We start from the raw sequence: 18399 nt of genomic DNA, 5'->3' as shown, positions 1-18399 counted from the left end.
CTGAACATATTAACTGGCGTTTTCTTGACTTAGTTTACTTTTAACTTTACAATATGATTCTCCTATCTATAATTTTTAGTAGATAGAAATTTTTCTATGCCTAGACAATTTGCCAAATTTGTTTACTACATTGCTATAAATCAGTTTTTGGAATAGTTTTGTAACCTATGGAAACTTATAAAATGCCATTATAGTAAGCCCATATAAAAAAAGTTAAAGGCTTTTGAATTTCTTGAATGTAATAACTTAATTAGTAATACGCTTATCATATGGATAGCTCTTTAATAGTGAAAGTGTAAGCAAATGAGGAATCTCTCTACTTTTTTTTTTTTAATGACCATTTATTCCAAACTGAAAAGTAAGGCTATTTATATAGTAAATTATACATGGTAATTCTAACGCCTGAATATCCTCAAAGTTCCACTAAAATTTGATATCTTAAATATTAATGAAAAATTTTTGTTAATGCTACTTTAAATCTAATAATTAAATGTGGATTTGCTTTACTTACTAGCTATTGCATGTGCATTTGTAAAAAAAACGCCAGCAGAGTTAAATTTCCACTAAAGTTTTCGAGCTATGTACTAATTTAATATAGAAATATTGGTCAAACATTTTTTTAGGCCATGATCTTGAAACTTTTACCAACTGTAACTACAGTTTTCTCATTACAAGTCAATATCAACATTTTTAAAAAGCAAGTGTCCATCAAAACTTTCATATTTACTTACTAGTAATTATCCCTTGATATATTCATGATCTTTAATTGCGGCAAAAAGAATGGCTGTCAATAATTTCATAGGTCTTTTCCTATTCTGAAATAGCAGTTCTATACGTGCAATACCCTAAGTTGACTGCTAGATTCATATGTGCCATTTTCATGAGGATAAAAATCTTTGCACTAGATTAGTTGACTATTACACATCGAATATTGAAAACTGTAATTAAAATTTATTATAGTAAAATGCATTCTAAATACTAGTATTAAAGTAAAATTTCCCATTTCAGATGAGACAATACCTGTCACAACGTCAATCCACCTAGTTATCAATCGATTCGACTCTACTTGTTCAAGAAATGAAGTGGCAAATACCGATAGCGACAAATGGATACAGCCAAATTGATGTTCAAACTGAATCTATTAACAGGGTTAATATCAGTATTTAAAGTTCAAATATTTAATTTCCAACTTGTCTTTAAATGCATTAAATTTCAATGTAATGAAAAGATGTAATTTGGTATTTACTAATTAATTTGATATTTTATAATAGAAGACTTGCCTGTTTCAATGGTACCCCATTACTGTTACTAATTGGCATTTTGTAATATTCCATATATTTTAAATAAAACATCAATCAAGTCTTGTTTTTTATCACTACTCAACGTGAAGAATTTAATTTGGTTGAATCATATATTTGAAAACTTTAATCATGTCATGTGCAGTTATCGTTAATTGTACTTAGGTGCATAGTTAATAATGCAAATTGTGTGTATCATTATACCCATACCATCTATATGCACTGTAGGCTATAATGAATATTTTAAGGCAAATTTATACTGAAAATTAGCAAGAAGTTTTTCTATTTTAGGTAGAAACTTTATCATGAATACACAACAAACTTTTCTTTTGCTCTACAAAACTATCGCAAACTTAAATGCTGAGAAACTTTTATATCACCAGCCAAGCTATAGCAATGGTTGGAAAAGCTGGCTTCTACAAGACTTAGAGCCCTGAAGGAATAGTAAGCCTATTGAAGTATGAAACCTAGGAATAAACGGAGACATTGCATAGAAATATATTTTAAATCTGGAGGAACTTTGAAATGTATCTTTCACAAAATTGCTTTTGCAGAAAGTGATAGACTATCTTGAACCAGGGAAAATACATCTATCTTGAACCAGGGAAAATACATCTATCTTGAACCAGGGAAAATACAAATATGAAAATTAAGATGGCCCATAAGCTTTGAAATATGATCTTGAGATACTTATAAGAAAATTAAAATGACCATGTCTTACCAGATGAGGGAAGTTTTTAGTACCAAATTATTCAGTCTTAAGAGTGAAGAGTTAAATGGTAAAAGTTGAAGTTCAAGTCATATTGATTAGTTGCACCTTTACCTTATATATATGGCGTATTATGACAGGTTTTATTAGAAAGTAGATAGATAAGTTTAGTTTTATTGCATATTTTTCTTATTTTCAAATCCTGCACAAGAAAATCATATGGCGTATTACGACAGGTTTTATTAGAAAGTAGATAAATAACTTTAGTTTTATTGCATATTTTTCTTATTTTCGAATCCTGCACAAGAAAGTCTTAAACATTTCAGAAAAAGTTTAATGGATAACTTCGAAATACTTTTAACTTTTGAGAAATACTATTTTGTTCTACAAATTTTAGCTTGAAGTGTATCTGGATGTCTTGAAGCTTTTGAAAAATTAAGTGAAAATTCTTACAATAATGTAAAAAGAAGCTTGAAGAATTAAGTGAAAATTTTCTTACAAAGCTTGAAGAATTAAGTGAATTTTCTTACAATAAGGTAAAAAGGTTGAAACTTTCAATTTAAACCCTTTCCATTAATCACATTCCACTTTGCGAGACTAGGGATAATAATTGCTAGTAGTATATCCTTCATCAAATTATTCTTAGATTATTGGGAGTAGGTTGGAGAAGTTACTATTTTTTTTTACTTTTCTTTAAACTGAAAAGTTTCTTGAAACTGGTAAGTGTACTTTGATTGTCAGGAAGAATTTTTTTTTTCTGGATTTGTCAAAGCTAGAAAGTTCTAAACCCTTTGATGGAATAAGATTATTCTGCAAATATGTTGACTGTTGTAACAATGGGATATTCTGTAGCAGCAATAGAATACCTTAATTTGCACAATGAATAGCTATTAAAAATATAGCTGGTACTAACGATATCTTCAACATACGTCCAAGTTTTTCTTTAATCGCTCAAAAATTTATTTATTCCACAGGACTAGTGAATGGCATCATATGCACTGAGAACTTGGTACATCATTCTGAAAATTGACTGCTGGCAGCAGAAAGAATGTCTCTTCATCGGTGGAAACTTATGCATTGTCAAGAGGCCTGGAGTTAGTGCGGGGTAAAACGGATTCTTGACCAGATTTGGGACAAGCCTGCAAGAGAGTTGGAAGTCATCAATGAAAAGAAAACTTAAGTGAATTGGGCGGTTTTCACGGGGGAGCCAGCTTTAACGGGAGGAGGCCACTTCTATGGGAGAGTCCTGCAGGAGGAGCCCGCTTTGACGGGAGAAGCCCGCTTCGACGGGAGGAGCCTGCAGGAGGAGCCCGCTTCGACGGGAGGAGCCTGCAGGAGGAGCCCGCTTCGACGGGAGGAGCCTGCAGGAGGAGCCCGCTAAGACGGGAGGAGCCTGCAGGAGGAGCCCGCTAAGACGGGAGGAGCCTGCAGGAGGAGCCCGCGTTGGGAGGAGTCTGCAGGAGGAGCCCGCTAAGACGGGAGTAGCCTGCGGGAGGAGCCTACTCCGACGGGAGGAGCCTGCGGGAGGTGCCCGCTTCGACGGGAGGAGCCTGCGGGAGGTGCCCGCTTTGACGAGAGGAGTCCGCCCCAAGTCTTCGATGAGAAGAGTTTGAAGTAAGATGTTCTTAAGTGAAAGAAGATAGAATTTTATGCTGCTTATTCCTAACAAATAATATTACTTTTATATTACAATAAAAACAACTTTCACTTTTTATTTCCTTTATTTTACAATACCTGTCATTATTGTATTCAAACATTGAATTCCTTAATTAACCCGTGTAATTTTTACACAAGTATAGCCAGACTTGATGTTTCACTTCTTAATAGCTACGTTCTGCTGAATGCAGTTTTCAGTGAAGCTTTGGCCTGCATATTACTTACCACCTCTTCTTCAGGGTTGGCCTATATCTCTTGCTATAATGTCGTCTGCCAGGGGCCCTTCCACCTCTTCTTCAGGGTTAACCCATATCTCGTACTATGTCATCTGCCAATGGCTCTTTGTCATCTGCCAATGGCTCTTTCCCCAAGTACCTACTGAAAGATAAACTTGGTTAGCATTGATTGGCTGATAAAGGGAAAAAGATGGCACACTTAACACAATTAAATTGTGATTATGAGTACTCAAATAAAATATTATAAGCATGACTTGACTTAGTTCATAAAAAATAAAAAGACAATTATTTTGATTTAGCTTAGAATCTAGAGTTTATTAAACTAAATACTGTGGCCCTATCCATCAACTGTAATCTTAGACCCATAAAAACTCAAATATATTTTAATTTAAGGAATTAATTTAAGGAATTACTTTAATTAAATTAAAGTAATTTTTAAGAAACTCCAAATAAACTAATTTACTAAATTCTGGCAATTTTCTTTTCCTTACCTTACTGAATGGACATTTATCGTCTTGATAACTCCAAATTTTGGGCACTTATAATTGATGACCTTCAAATCCTGAGCACTTATCTATGACATCCAAAACCAAGTTCACTGTCAACAAACCTCAACTGGAATAATTTTGATCTATTAGTGAAATTAGTTGTTAAATCAAGTCATTTTCACAAACATAATTAGTCTTCTGCATACTACTACCAAATAATGATATCAAGGTTTTAATTCTTAGTGGGACAGGGCTCCCTAATTTTTTAAGACAAAGAATGCTATGAAAACGTTAAAATATTTTGAGTGATGCATGTAAAGTCTCAATTCATATAACAATGAGCTACCTAATTAACCACAAAGTACAAACATTTGCACAAAAGTTAATATTCAGGCCTATAAAAATCAAGCTAGTTTTCTTCAAGCTAGTTTTCTTTCAACTGTCAGGTCACTTTATTATAAACAATACCACAACTATCAAAAACATCTGCAAGACTTACATTATTGAACCCTACTAACTGGAAGTGGGTAGCCAATTTCTCACTTTATTCTCAAGAACTATAAAATTTCTTAGTCTGGGTTGGAAATGATTATCATTATTGGCTAAGCTACCACCTGAATTCAGGAATGCCATAAGCTTAGAAACTTCAACAATGTAAAATACCCTGGCAAGGAAAATAAATAAAAAAATAAATACCCTGGCGAGGAAAAGAAATAAAAAAATAAATAAGACTGGCAATGCATAATATAAATAGCATATTTCAAGAAAAGTGTAACCTTAAACACATGGAATAATTTGCTCTTTGTCAAATTAGTTTATAATTTATATTTATTTATCCAAAACTTATGCAGAATAGCAATTCAAGTCATGATCATAACATTCTGTTTTAACATTTCTATATTTTGGGGGCCTGCCACCATGGATCCTTCAAAAAACTACTAAAATCTATGTTACAAATAATCACTGCAAGTGATGTCAATTTATGAGATTTATTAAGATTACTGAATTAATCATCGATTATGGGATAAACAAAGGATAAACTTCAGAGAAAAGGTTAACATTCGGGACTGCAAATAACACTTTAGCTAATTATTTTTCAACTATATGGTCATTTGATTATAAAAATAAATCTACAACTCTAAAGCTTAATGTATATAAGAACACTTCAAATTTCACAGCTACTCCTCAAGCACTAAATAAAATTGTCATAGGTAATGCTGTGTTTAGCAGTTACTGCATTCTGCAAAATCTTAGCCTGCATATTACCCTTCCACCTCTTCTTCGGGGTTAACCCATATCTCATACTACAATGTCGTCTGCCAAGGGCTCTTTCCCCCAAGTACCTTCTGAAAGAAAAGTTTGGTTAGCATTAGGCTTATTTGACGAAATAGGGTAGAGATAGCACACTTGACGCACTTACAATTAAAATGTGATACCTTATGAATATTTAACTAAAATATATATAAGCTTGACTTTTAAGTATTAGTTTATACAAATTAAATGCCAATGATTATGATTAAGCTTAGAGATTCTAATCTAGAGTTTATCGACTAGATGATGTAACCCTATCCATCAACCAAACTTAGACCCATAAAAATTCATAATTATGATTTAATTTAAGGAATTACTTTCTTCAAAATTTCTTTATTTAATAACTCAAAACAAAATAATTTACTAAATTCTGGCAATCTTCTTTTCCTTACCTTACCGAAGGGACATTCATCGTCTTGATAACTCCAAATCTTGAGCACTTATAATTGATGATCTTCACATCCTGAGCACTTATAATAGATCACATCCAAAACCAAGTTTACTGTCAACAAACCTCACCTGGAATAATATTGATCTATTAGGGATATTAGTTGTTAATTCGGGTCATTTTCACAAACAACTGATTGGTCTTCTGCATACTACTATCAAATACTGTACTGATATGAAGGTTTAAATTTTTAGTGGGACCAAGATTTTCAAAACACTGCCTACCAAGATTTTTAAAAAGACTTAAATGAATGCTATAAAAACGTCAAAATTTAAATTAAGTAATGCATGGAAAGTCTCAACTCATATAACAATGAGCTACCTAATTAACCACATGGATCTTAAGAGAAAGTACAGACATTTGCGCAGAAGTTAATATTTAAGATGAAAGAAACTTTCAGGTCAATCGATTATAAACAATACCACAACTACCAAAATCAGCTGCTGAACTTACAATATTGAACCTTACTAACTGGAAGTGCATAGCCAATTTTTCACCTGATTCTCAAGAACTATATAAAATTTCGTAGTGTGGGTTAGAAATTATTATAGTTATTAGCCAAGCTACAACCTGAATTCAGAAATGCTATAAGCCTAAAGACTCAAAGGAAAAATGCCCTAGCGAGGAAAAACAATAAGGAAAGAAACAAGACGGGCAATGCACAATATAAATAGCGTATTTCAAGAACAGTTATATCAAACATGAAGTAAATTGTACTCTGAAATTAGTTGGTAATTTACATTTTTTTTCCGTAATGCATGCAGAATAGTAATTAAAGTTATGATTATAGCATTCTGCTATAAAATATTCATGTTTTGGGGGTCTGCCACCATGAATCATTCAAAAAAGAAAAAACAAAAACTTGTAAAGAGTGCTAAATAGAAATGTTACAATTAAACACTATGAAGTCACTTTATATAAGGAGATTTAATAAGATAACCGAATTGTTCACAGTGATTTCATGATTAAACAAAGGCCAGACTAAAGTGCAAAGGTTAATATTCCGGAACGCAAATAACACTTCAGCTAATTATTTTTCATCTACTTGGTCATTTGATTATAAAGAATTCAACAACTCTAAAACTAAGGGCATTCTAAATTTCTCACCTGCTCCTCAAGCAATATATAAAATGTCGTAGTCTGGGCTGGATGTGTTTATTGTTAGCTGAGCTACAACCCTAGTTTGAAAAGCTGATGCTGTAATGTAAATCCAAGAGCTCCAACAGGAAAAAATAGCACAGTGACAAGGATAAACGAGACAATGTAAAATCAAAATAACATTCTCAAGAACAGTAGGGATAGATTTCAATTTTTTTTTAAGATGACCTATGTTACCTTGTTCAAAATAAAAGTTGCTGCAAGTTTGAGATTTTATAACACTTCGAAATAGTTTGATCACTAGGATTTGACCTAACTGAAAATACTAAATATATCTCTAAACTACTTTCTTGTTTTACTCAATGCTAATTAATAGTTCATATTTTAGTTAAAACATGCAATTAGGATAATATACAGAAATTTTGATCAACTGCAATATAACTTGCTAAAAATGTAAAACTATGGGGATATTATCAAATGCCCTAGATCTACCAATGTTTCAAATAAAATTTTGTGATAACTGTAGCTGTAATCTTTATCAGTAACCAGCAATTATGGATCTACAGATAGAATCTATAGAAGTTATATAAAAGTTGAAAAAAAAATGTCAATTTATACAGAAAACAAAATTACCCAAAATATCTAATCAGAGGAGTTCCAGACATTCACCACAGTGTTTTAATTGTGTAATCTTTAGCAGAACGCCAAGGAAAACAGGAATTATGATTACCTTGCAAAATGAAATACCATAATCTTGCAAAATTCATTAATATATTACAAAACTTTTTGAACAATTGTGATTAGGAGGTACAGCACAAACTATATTTTTAAAATTCTTACTGTATTAGTTCCTAGAATAAGCAAAAGGTACTTAATATATGGAGAAATAACCAATATTTACCAGTTCATAATAATTTACTATCATAAATACAACAAACTTAATAATAAGCTAAAACTAATTCTAAAAGTTTTAACACAAATTTAATTTAATAACTATGCTAAACTTAACCTTATTTTCTTAATTTTGATTTGTGTTATACATGTTATGCATAAGAAACTTACAGAATAAAAAAAATTGATCAACTAATAAAATCTGCTAGCTAAAGTTATGACATCTTACAAGGTTAAAGTCATATGCTATTGAAAACTTTAATACATTCTTTAGTTTGATCTAAATCACCAAAACTTTCCAATTAATAATGATTAACTAAAACACACACAATTGTACAGATACATAAGCAAATATTAAATGGCAGAATTCTATAAAAGAATAAATTGGAAATATTTTGGCTAACTCTTAAATGACCCCAGGCACCTGATCTCTGTAGCCCAGAATTTAAAAACTTTCATGTCAAGCTACTTTCAATGTATTCTACTTAACTATTTAAAACAGAGTAATGTAATTGGTATAATTTAATAAATCCACCTAGACCATATCTTCTTCCCATGCATTAAATATTCTAAGCTTCATCATATTTTACTCTTAAAATAAAAAATAATAACACTGGGCCCAAATTTCCGAGATTTTTATATCATGCTTTGCAAAAAGGAATTGTCATTAACATTGCTACTTAAAAATCTTTGCCAATTCTTACTTATCAAAGCATAGTATGAGAGTACACATCGAGACCCTACTTCACAAGTATTAATTTAAATTCATTCCGAGCATAAATGATGAATTTAGAGATCTCACTACCATGGAGGAGCTCCAAATTCGATGTAATCAATGTAAAATTCAATAAAAATAGTTCTTTTTATAATGCATAAAATATTTTTGAGACAGTATAACACTGTCGAAAATAAATTCTACAAAGTAGCAACTAGCTTAAATAATGCATGCACTTTTAGACCAACTGATCAAATTTATCAAGCATGTTTATATAGCAAAGGTGAAATTTTACATTTCAAGAAACATGACCAAGCATAACTAACAATTTAACATGGAATAAAGTTTTGAACAAACTTTTTATATCGCCTATGAGAATTCTCAGAGAAATATTTTAGAGGTCTCTCTAATTTCTAAATTGTTTTTAGAGGACGGTAATAATATGGCACAATAGAGTGTCTATTGGTTTTACTCAGATTCTTTAGATTCAACATAATTTTACTAAGACTTTAATTCAGGTTATATGTATATAATCAAATAAGGACTTTTTTAATGAAAGTGTTAAAACTCCTAATATATCTAATTAGAAATGTATGTTACAAGTTTACAATTTTATAATTTTGCCAATAATTTTGTCATTTTCCTGGACAAAGGCTTTCCCCATGGGTGGGTACTGCAGCTGACACTAACATTTATAGAAATGACCAGCTGCATATATGCAGACTATTTGTGCATTTCCACACAATCACACTCCTTCACCACCAACGAAGATTTACTGTCAAGGACCTTGACTACCTTTACCAAAAGTGGGACCTCAATGCCAATCAAAGCAAAACATTATCGTGCCTTCTCCCCGAATAATCGCCACAACACAAAAGCTAAAGAATGGGTGATAAAACATTTCAAAATCACTTTTACCTAGTCTATTTTTATCATCCTTGCCAGAATACTCCTTTAAGAGTTCACAAACCCAAACAAAGTAGCAACTAGGAACAATTTCTTCGGAAACTTGCCAACAAAAATTGGGGTACAGCCCTTCAGATTAAGATAAACTGCCTGGCAGTGTTATTCAGCAAGTGTGAGGAAGATCATGCCACACACACAAGGTAGACCCAGAACCAATTAAGTCTCGTCTGATTATTACTGGACAGCCTAAAATCAACAATTTCACCACATTTATAGAAAGTAGCTAATATCCCACCACCCAATTTCCTACTATAAACACTAGCAAAAACTATTAAACAAGTTAATGCAAAAGATACCCAACAGTGAGGACTAAATGCAACACAGGCAGCAGGTCACAGGCTTACAGTAGTGGCAGACTCCCAATGGCCATCCAACGAGGCCCTGCCCAGTGGAATGACCCTCACCAGGAAGGATTGGGTAACTTGACAGTACATGGATTAAAGTGAGCAAACTGGATAACCATCACAAATTGGGATTAACCACCAACCTTGAATGCCCATGTGGGCAGCACTACAAACAATGGAACATACCGAGAGGGTGTCCACTGGCCCTCATTACTCGGTTCAAGACCTCAGAAGCAAACAACAATATCCTCCTGTGGGTTCGACATCGGCACAAAAGATACGATAATGATGATCAAGTAAACTTTGTAGAACGTTAATAGCCTTCAAACCAAAAATAGGTCTCTTAATATCTGAAAATCACAGGATAACTATAATATTCATTAAAAACTTATTTTTTATTGATTGGTAATTAATTTATTTTTCTGACTTATGGCTATTACAAAGCCTGAGTTTACATAAGCAGCTATATATTATGCAATTAGTAAAGTATATATCTTATAACTGTATTAAAAATATAATGCTTACTTCATAGTTAACTTTCATTCAACATGTCGATGTAATATTTCCAAGTCTCTTAAAAGATGCCAATAATCCCTTATGCCGAGCATATACACTGCGGTCTCCAAATAATTGTTCTGGAAAAAAATAATGGACATGACACATGACAACATAGAGCAATTGTTACACAAAACTTGTTAAAAACATACAATAGAATAAATAAAATGGACAACCCTAAATCTGCCCTATTAACATGCAGGGCAACTACAAAAGCACAGGTCATACCCAGCTATACTCTTAAATGGGAGCAAGTTTCTTCACAAAAAGTATCTATTTCTATATATGTGTACAAAGTGTCTAAAACTCATAACCAGTGTTAACCTGGCCTAAGTTGCTGGTTTATCAGCTTTTATATACTTTATATAATACCAAAAACACGGAAGGCAGCATGTAATACTTTCATAGGTGTCTTATTTTATGATTCTGGGAAGATCTCTATAATTGCACGGGTAGGGACAGTCAAGTTACTGGATAAGATGATGAAAGAAAGGAAGTGGGATAAGTAGTACAAGGATAAACATTTGGACAACTAAGGTCTGAGAAGTCACTGCAAAATCCTTCAAGTGATACTTAAATTTTACCACCATTTAAATTTTACCACTGTGCACTGACAACACTAACCCACACCTTCCTGCATTACAAAAAGATAACTGGAACTGTCCAAAGTGAAATGGAAAACCATGTACACATTCCAAAACCATCAATTAGACCAAATAAAAGAATCGGGCCTTAAGTGTCTCTCACCTACCCTTTAAAAATCCCAATACAGCCTGCACCACTTACGAATATATTAGAAAATAAGACATTTACAAGAAGTAATATGCATCAGAATCATATGTATATGGGGAAAACATTCAACACCAAAAGATTAGCAATTAAAATATATTGCCCCCTTTAGCAGTATAATTTCAATTGCTCAACAATCACACAATCACTAAAGAGTACTACAAATCTTAGCAACGTGTAGATTTTTCTATAGATTTTAAAAGTGTTACTTATGCATTAATCAACTCTATGGAAAAGGAGGGAAATATGCTCCTCCTGCCCAAGAGCAGGATCATGAACAGTGGAAATGTAAAGTCTGTTCACAAAATAAAATAAAAATCTTTGGTAGGTTACCAAGCAAATACAAAAGTTGCATCAGGACAGACTTCTCTTTTCCAGTCCTTTGAATCACGAAAATGGTTTAAATTACCTAACTTTTAACCCAAGAGTACGGCCAATTTTAATATACTTCTATATTAAAATCAAATCAGACCAGAAATTTTATCTGGCCAAAATTATAGATTTTTGGTATAACCAAGGCTAGGCTTTTTGGCATCCCTAAAAAACTGACATTTAAGGATGTCTATTTTCCTTGAGGGTAAGTAAACTGACAAGGAATTTGAAGTCATGTGGATTAAAGTTGTGTAAATTATTTAGATAGAATTTAAGGCAGTCATGCATTTTCCATCAATACCAAGTATCTCCAATGGTTTAATTGTCGTTCCACTGATTAGCGATCTATTATGAACAGCATATAAGCACTGTATCTAGTACTAGATACAGAGATATTTGGTTTTTTATTATATGCTATTTGTGAGGTAATGTCGAAAATTTTCAAAACATGATTAGCTTCATGGTATTTGAAATATATTTCCTCATTTATGGGATTTTCAGAGGTATGATCTCATTTCTTTTGTTAAATGAATTTCGTTCGTATACATCTAAGGTTTAGACGTTGAAATGTTGGAGTAATCATGTATTTAGATTTATATTTCCAAAGCTATACTCTAATAAAAAAAGGCCTCCAAATAGAGGTTGTTTAATATACAATGGGTATAACATGACTAAGTTAAGAATTTTCTTGTGCATTTAGTTAAAAATTGTGAACTATAACCAAGTTGAAAAATGAAAATACAACCAAGAATTAACTAGTAAAAATAATGGTCATAATTCATGAATATTAAGTTTAGTATACTCCATTTCTAACATGTAGAAATTAAAATTTTACATAAAGATCAATGTCCTTTCAAAATGTTCACACAACTATTCAGGTATTATGTCATCAAAAATATCCTATTGGAAACGTCAACCCTGTCTGGCGATTTGCTGGGAGCGGGTTTAACTTTTGCTCAAGGTTGGCAGTCTCTCTAGACTGCAACTTCACCCTCCTTGCGAGCTAAGAGTATGAGGGGGTTTAAGGAGAGCCTATCGGTCAACCTGTTAAGTCATCAGCAACCCCTGTTTCGCACCTTCCCCTTGTCCAGGCTTGGGGAAAGAGGCTTAGACACCGATGATGTCAAGTCTATCTGGCATTGTTCCACTTGGGCATTGTCACTGCCATTCATGAGCAACCTTTAAACCTACAACACCACTTTGGATTACATTAAAAGGCCTAGATTTCCTATGATAATTGATGAGGATATCTCGACGATTTCTGTTTAGAAACAAATCTAAAGTTTTGGAAATAAATGTGCATTGCGAAATAAAGTACGAATTTACTTTTAAAACAAAGCTTATATCATTAAAAAGTTCTCATTACACAATTAGTTTTGCTAGGAATAGTCATTTCAGCATTTTAAATAGGTAAACATTGCAAAATGTAAATGGGATTCAAACCCCACAAATGCATTGTCCTTAGATGCGAGGGCAAAACCTTCAAGTTAACCAAGAGGTAAAAGTTACAAATCTTCGACACTAAAATGGAAGAAAGGGTACAACAAGTAGAATGATTTATTACAAGGGAAGCTAGGGGCTAACGGAACACTGCAAATACCATTAAATGATAAGTCTGAGTAAGACAAAGTGCACTGCATGAGGTCAAGTGATGGCCTTATTCCCTATATGGAGTCTTAATAGGTGAAAGTCCACAGACAATACAAAGATTAGAAAATTTACATCTCTTACAGTGTTAATTTTCAATTGTTAGCATCAGGCATTGTTCAATAAATTTAGACTTACATTCAGTGAAGTCAATGGTTTTCATTCAGCCTAAAACAAGGTGTACCTGTGCAAAATAAAAGTCACAGGCAGTTGAATTAAAATGTTACTGCTTACCTTAAGTAAAGTATTTTGGATATATTTGTATTCAATACGAGATGCTTAATTCACTGAAAATTCCAATTCTTGTTCAGATGTCAATTTCTTAATATTCTTCTAAAGGATGGGATACGTGGCATTTTCACAAATTAAATTTTGCTTAGAAAAACACGGCAGTAGTCCTGGAAAAGTTCTGGAAAAAAAATAATGGACAGTAATTATGACAAAATAAGGCATAAGTATTACATAATATATTTTGACAAGTTATCCAGTTGAACACCAGTTGATATCCAAAAATCACCAGTTGATATCCAAAAATCTGCCCCAGTATGTGCACAGATTATTCTTGGCTATACTCTGAATGGATTTGATAAAAGTTTTCCTCAACTACATCCGATACGTACAGCTTTAGGTGGCCAAAGTATACCTTTGGAAACTCAAATCACCAAGTTCTATCAAATTTGTCCAGTTAATTGCTTTAGATGCAATATATTGAAAAAGGTTAATATAAAACCATAGGCTATGCATAGCACTTCTCAGAAAAAAAAACAAAAATGACATTAGATAGTGTATACAGGCACATTACTAAATACCTGTATCCACCAGGCAGCAATTCCTAGTAGGAACTACCCATATTGGTGTGTTTCTTGCATAATCTGGAAGTCACCGTATAATCTGCCATTACCTGCAAATACAATAAAAGGCTAAAAACGCCAACACGTAGTAGAAGGCTTCATATGGCCTAGATATATGAAATTTTTTTTAAATCCAACATATTGAGACTAATTTGTGACAATATTTGGACAAATTTTGACTAAATATATATGAAAGTACCTAGTACTTTGAAAGTACCTAGTACTTTGAAAATCTATTGTGGAACATACCATTAAATAAAAGGATATTTCTATATCACCTACTTCAAAACAAAGACAATAATTGAAAAAAAAAATTAACCAAGAAACCGAAAGAAAACCAAAGCACATAAAACTTCCCATATAGTTATGCAATTAAAATGAGGAAATCCTTAGGGATATTATGAATTTTAGGTAAAAATTTTCCAAAGGAAAATTTCCAACTGTAAATAGGCCTTAAGACTCATGTATACATTATATGAACAGGCACCAATAGATATACTGTTTGAGAAGTACAAGACATCTGTACTAGTAATAGACAGCTGCTTATATTTCAATGTTAATATTCTGTTAATAATTATCGAGAAAATTATTGACAACACACTTTCTGTCTGCCTAGAAACTGCAATGAACAGTGAGGATGTAATCAGTACAGATGTAAGCAGTATACTTAAAAGGTAAAGAGAAAAGTCCACCCTTTGAGATTTCATAGATAATTTTTTAAGGTACTTTTGAGATTCGGCTAACTATTAAGATAAACTTTAAGGCTGTCTAATGCATCCCCAACTTAATTTTTTATCTTCAATAGTCTGTCACTCCAACGATTAGATGTAGATTGTGCACTTCTAAAATTTAAAGAATAGCTACCATAATCAAAGTTCCTATAGTGCAAACACTTTTTACCGTTGTATATAACCTTTGAAGGAAAAGATCTTCGAAAATTATTCCATTAAGGCATAAAACAAATCCTACGAAAAGTTTCTACACAACTGTTCCCTATATAGAATACCATTACCATTAAGATCCCTACCAACAATGTAATTTTTTAGAATAACCCATTGCTAAATGCAATAATTGCTAACATGCAACCTGTTTATAGGTCAGATTTATTAACAGAAAAATTTCAGTGCATTTGCTTGGCTCTAATTTTAGAATTACCAATATTGGAAATTACTATTATCACTTTTCTAACCTAAACTCTTATATCCTTATCCTTTGGATATTTCAGTCTCTGCATGCTTGAATATTTACAAGAGAAATCTTAGTTGCATGCACAAATTTTGTAGTGTCAAAAACTATAGTACAACTAACTAGTAGCCTATTATGGAACCTTAAATTACTGAGCCTGCAAAAAATGAATACTGTACCTTGTATGACATTTTCAGTACAACGCTTCAGGGAAGCATAGATGATAGAATCCAGTTAGCATAGATATGGCTCTCAATGATACAGTATTCTGTACCCTTACAATTATCATAGCCTATCATAATACAGTCGACTCTACTTATTCACGAGGGTTAGGCAACACACATTTGAAGATCAAGACTCCGCTAAGATTCATACCTCATGGTGGGTCACCTCATAACCTGCCGAATTACTGACCATTGCTTATATGGCCATTGCTTTCATGCAGTTGACTAACATCGTATGTACTGCACTATTAGGTTTACACGTGGTTTCTATCATAAATTTATGTTCATATTACTTCTCAAAGCTGATTTTAAACTGCATTTCTATTTTGCTATTGCAAGAATACATTTCAATTAGTGTTTTTACACAGTACACTAAGAAATTGTGAAAAGAGTCATCGCAGCACTACTCTAATTATATAACAAACACTTTTCCTATCGACTAGCAACCTTGCCAAGTCGCCATCCAAGACTTAGCTTGTACATAAACAATACTACCCAGTTGAGTCCTAACTCTTTAAAATGTACAGTACAGTAATGTTAAAAGTACCCTGCTATTACAAATTTATCGATAGCTTTGAATATAGATACTAAAAAACAACCAACAATTTTTATACGTAGTTCTACCCAGTAATACCTCATAATAACCGATGCATTCCTTAGCGACTAGTTGAAGATTGCATTAATTACAGTGAACAGTGAATACAGGTCACACATATACACCATCATAATACAACATGTACACTACTGAACACTGTATAATTGAATACCGGTAAAAATACCGGTAAAAATATACTTTCGCAAATACACTACTGAACACTGTACAATTGAATACCGGTAAAAATAACTTTTGCAAATACAAGTACGGTACTGTACACAGTATGTTCTAGTATAATTATACATACTTTATAGTATAGACCTTAATAGTATTCACAAGAGTAAATTGTATTATACATGAAAATATTCCTTCATGAGGCACAGTTGTCAGGGTGGATGAGGATGAGCCATGATGTTACAAATGAATATACCATGAAATGGACAATTGAAGTATGTAATCTGCTGGCTTTTCCACACCACACGAGTAGTAAGGAACATATGTTTTCCCGCAACATATATCTCCATAATTATCTTGTAGGTTGTGAAACCCATGCATAGAATGCATTAATTTGAGGTCATGCAACATTAATGAGGTCATGAGGCAGGCATCTTGCTTTAATTATTCTAACTGCCCTGAAACCTCTGCCAATAAGTGAAACCATCGTTGTCAGGTTCATCAGCCTTCTCTAAACACACTTTAATGAACTATTTCAACAAGGGCCCCCTTGAAACTATTTTTGGGCGAGATAGCCATGTCGTCCTGTTAAAGTTCCCTTCGGCTGCTTCCTACCGTATAATATTTCTGTGTGTGATATTACAAGAGAATTACCGTCAGGTATCACGAGGTTCCAACCCCCGGGAATGACTATCAGTAGATATCGTGCATAATCAGGGACGTATCTTAAAGATAGCCATAGATATCTGCACCCCAGACAGACTTTACCTAGTCTGATCCACTAAGGGGAAGGATAAGTTAGGAGCCCTTTTAGATGTCATCCTCAGGGATACTTTTTACTTGTGCAGAGAGCATTTTGATCATAACCCAAACAGATTTGATTTCTCTAAAATTTCAAGAGATCTCATTTCCCTCTTGGCACATCTGTGTGGCTGTAATCATGCTGGAAATCAAGAGGGTGGAAAAAAAAGGCCTGTTGTAGAACAACATACAGGAACGTACATAAATATTTGGAGACTTTTAATTGGTTAGAAAAGCCAGATAATGATTATTAGTCATATAAATCAGAACAGCTGGCAAAAGAACATGTAAACAACACATACGCAATAACTCCTAACCAGTCTCCCACACATAGGAGTCCTCAAAATACACTTACATTGGTCAAACTGCAAGGTTTTATCCACTAGACACCATTAATCAGAAAAAAGCCAATCTAGCAAGTAATTCTTTATTCATTATAGAGAATTCCAGTTTTGCTCGATACTAAAGTATCATATTACCCCATTGTATATCATGATGAAATACACCAGGACTTTCATTCTGTTCGACAATCAACTTTGATGGAAGTAGGCTACCACCTAACAGAAAGTTCCTGAATTGTATGAAGGAGCTTCTCATGGTAGGTGTCAATGAAATCGATAGGGGCAAAACATGAATTCTTAATTAACTGGTTTAGAGTTCTCACATCCTAGCTAATATTGTCCCATCCATATACCAAGGCACTTCCCCCAATTTTGGGGGGTAGCCGACACCAACAATGAACCAAAACAAAAAGGGGACCTCTACTCTCTATGTTCCTTCAGCCTAATCAGGGACTCAACCGAGTTCAGCTGGTACTGCTAGGGTGCCACAGCCCAACCTCCCACATTTTCACCACAGATGAAGCTTCATAAAGCTGACTCCCCTACTGCTGCTACCTCCGCAGTCATCTAAGGCACCGGAGGAAGCAGCAGGGCCTACTGGAACTGCGTCACAATCGCTCGCCATTCATTCCTATTTCTAGCACGCTCTCTTGCCTCTCTCACATCTATCCTCCTATCACCCAGAGCTTTCTTCACACCATCCAT

The 18399-nt window shown here is 33.4% G+C and overlaps 1 long non-coding RNA gene across 1 annotated transcript; it reads right to left on the bottom strand.

The window, feature by feature from the left end:
* Positions 1-9928: 9928 nt before the first annotated feature.
* On the bottom strand, positions 9929-13899 carry LOC137642305 (uncharacterized). Its single transcript, XR_011044746.1, has 3 exons — positions 13758-13899; positions 10686-10795; positions 9929-10510 (listed from the first exon to the last, which is right to left on the bottom strand). It is a non-coding gene; the product is annotated as an uncharacterized lncRNA (long non-coding RNA).
* Between the last annotated feature and the right edge of the window lie 4500 nt (positions 13900-18399).

The sequence above is a fragment of the Palaemon carinicauda genome, chromosome 6, assembly GCF_036898095.1.
Source record: "Palaemon carinicauda isolate YSFRI2023 chromosome 6, ASM3689809v2, whole genome shotgun sequence".
Taxonomy (NCBI): Eukaryota; Metazoa; Arthropoda; class Malacostraca; order Decapoda; family Palaemonidae; genus Palaemon; species Palaemon carinicauda.
The sequence above is the reverse complement of the archived record's forward strand: the minus strand, read 5'-3'. Positions and strand labels throughout refer to the sequence as shown.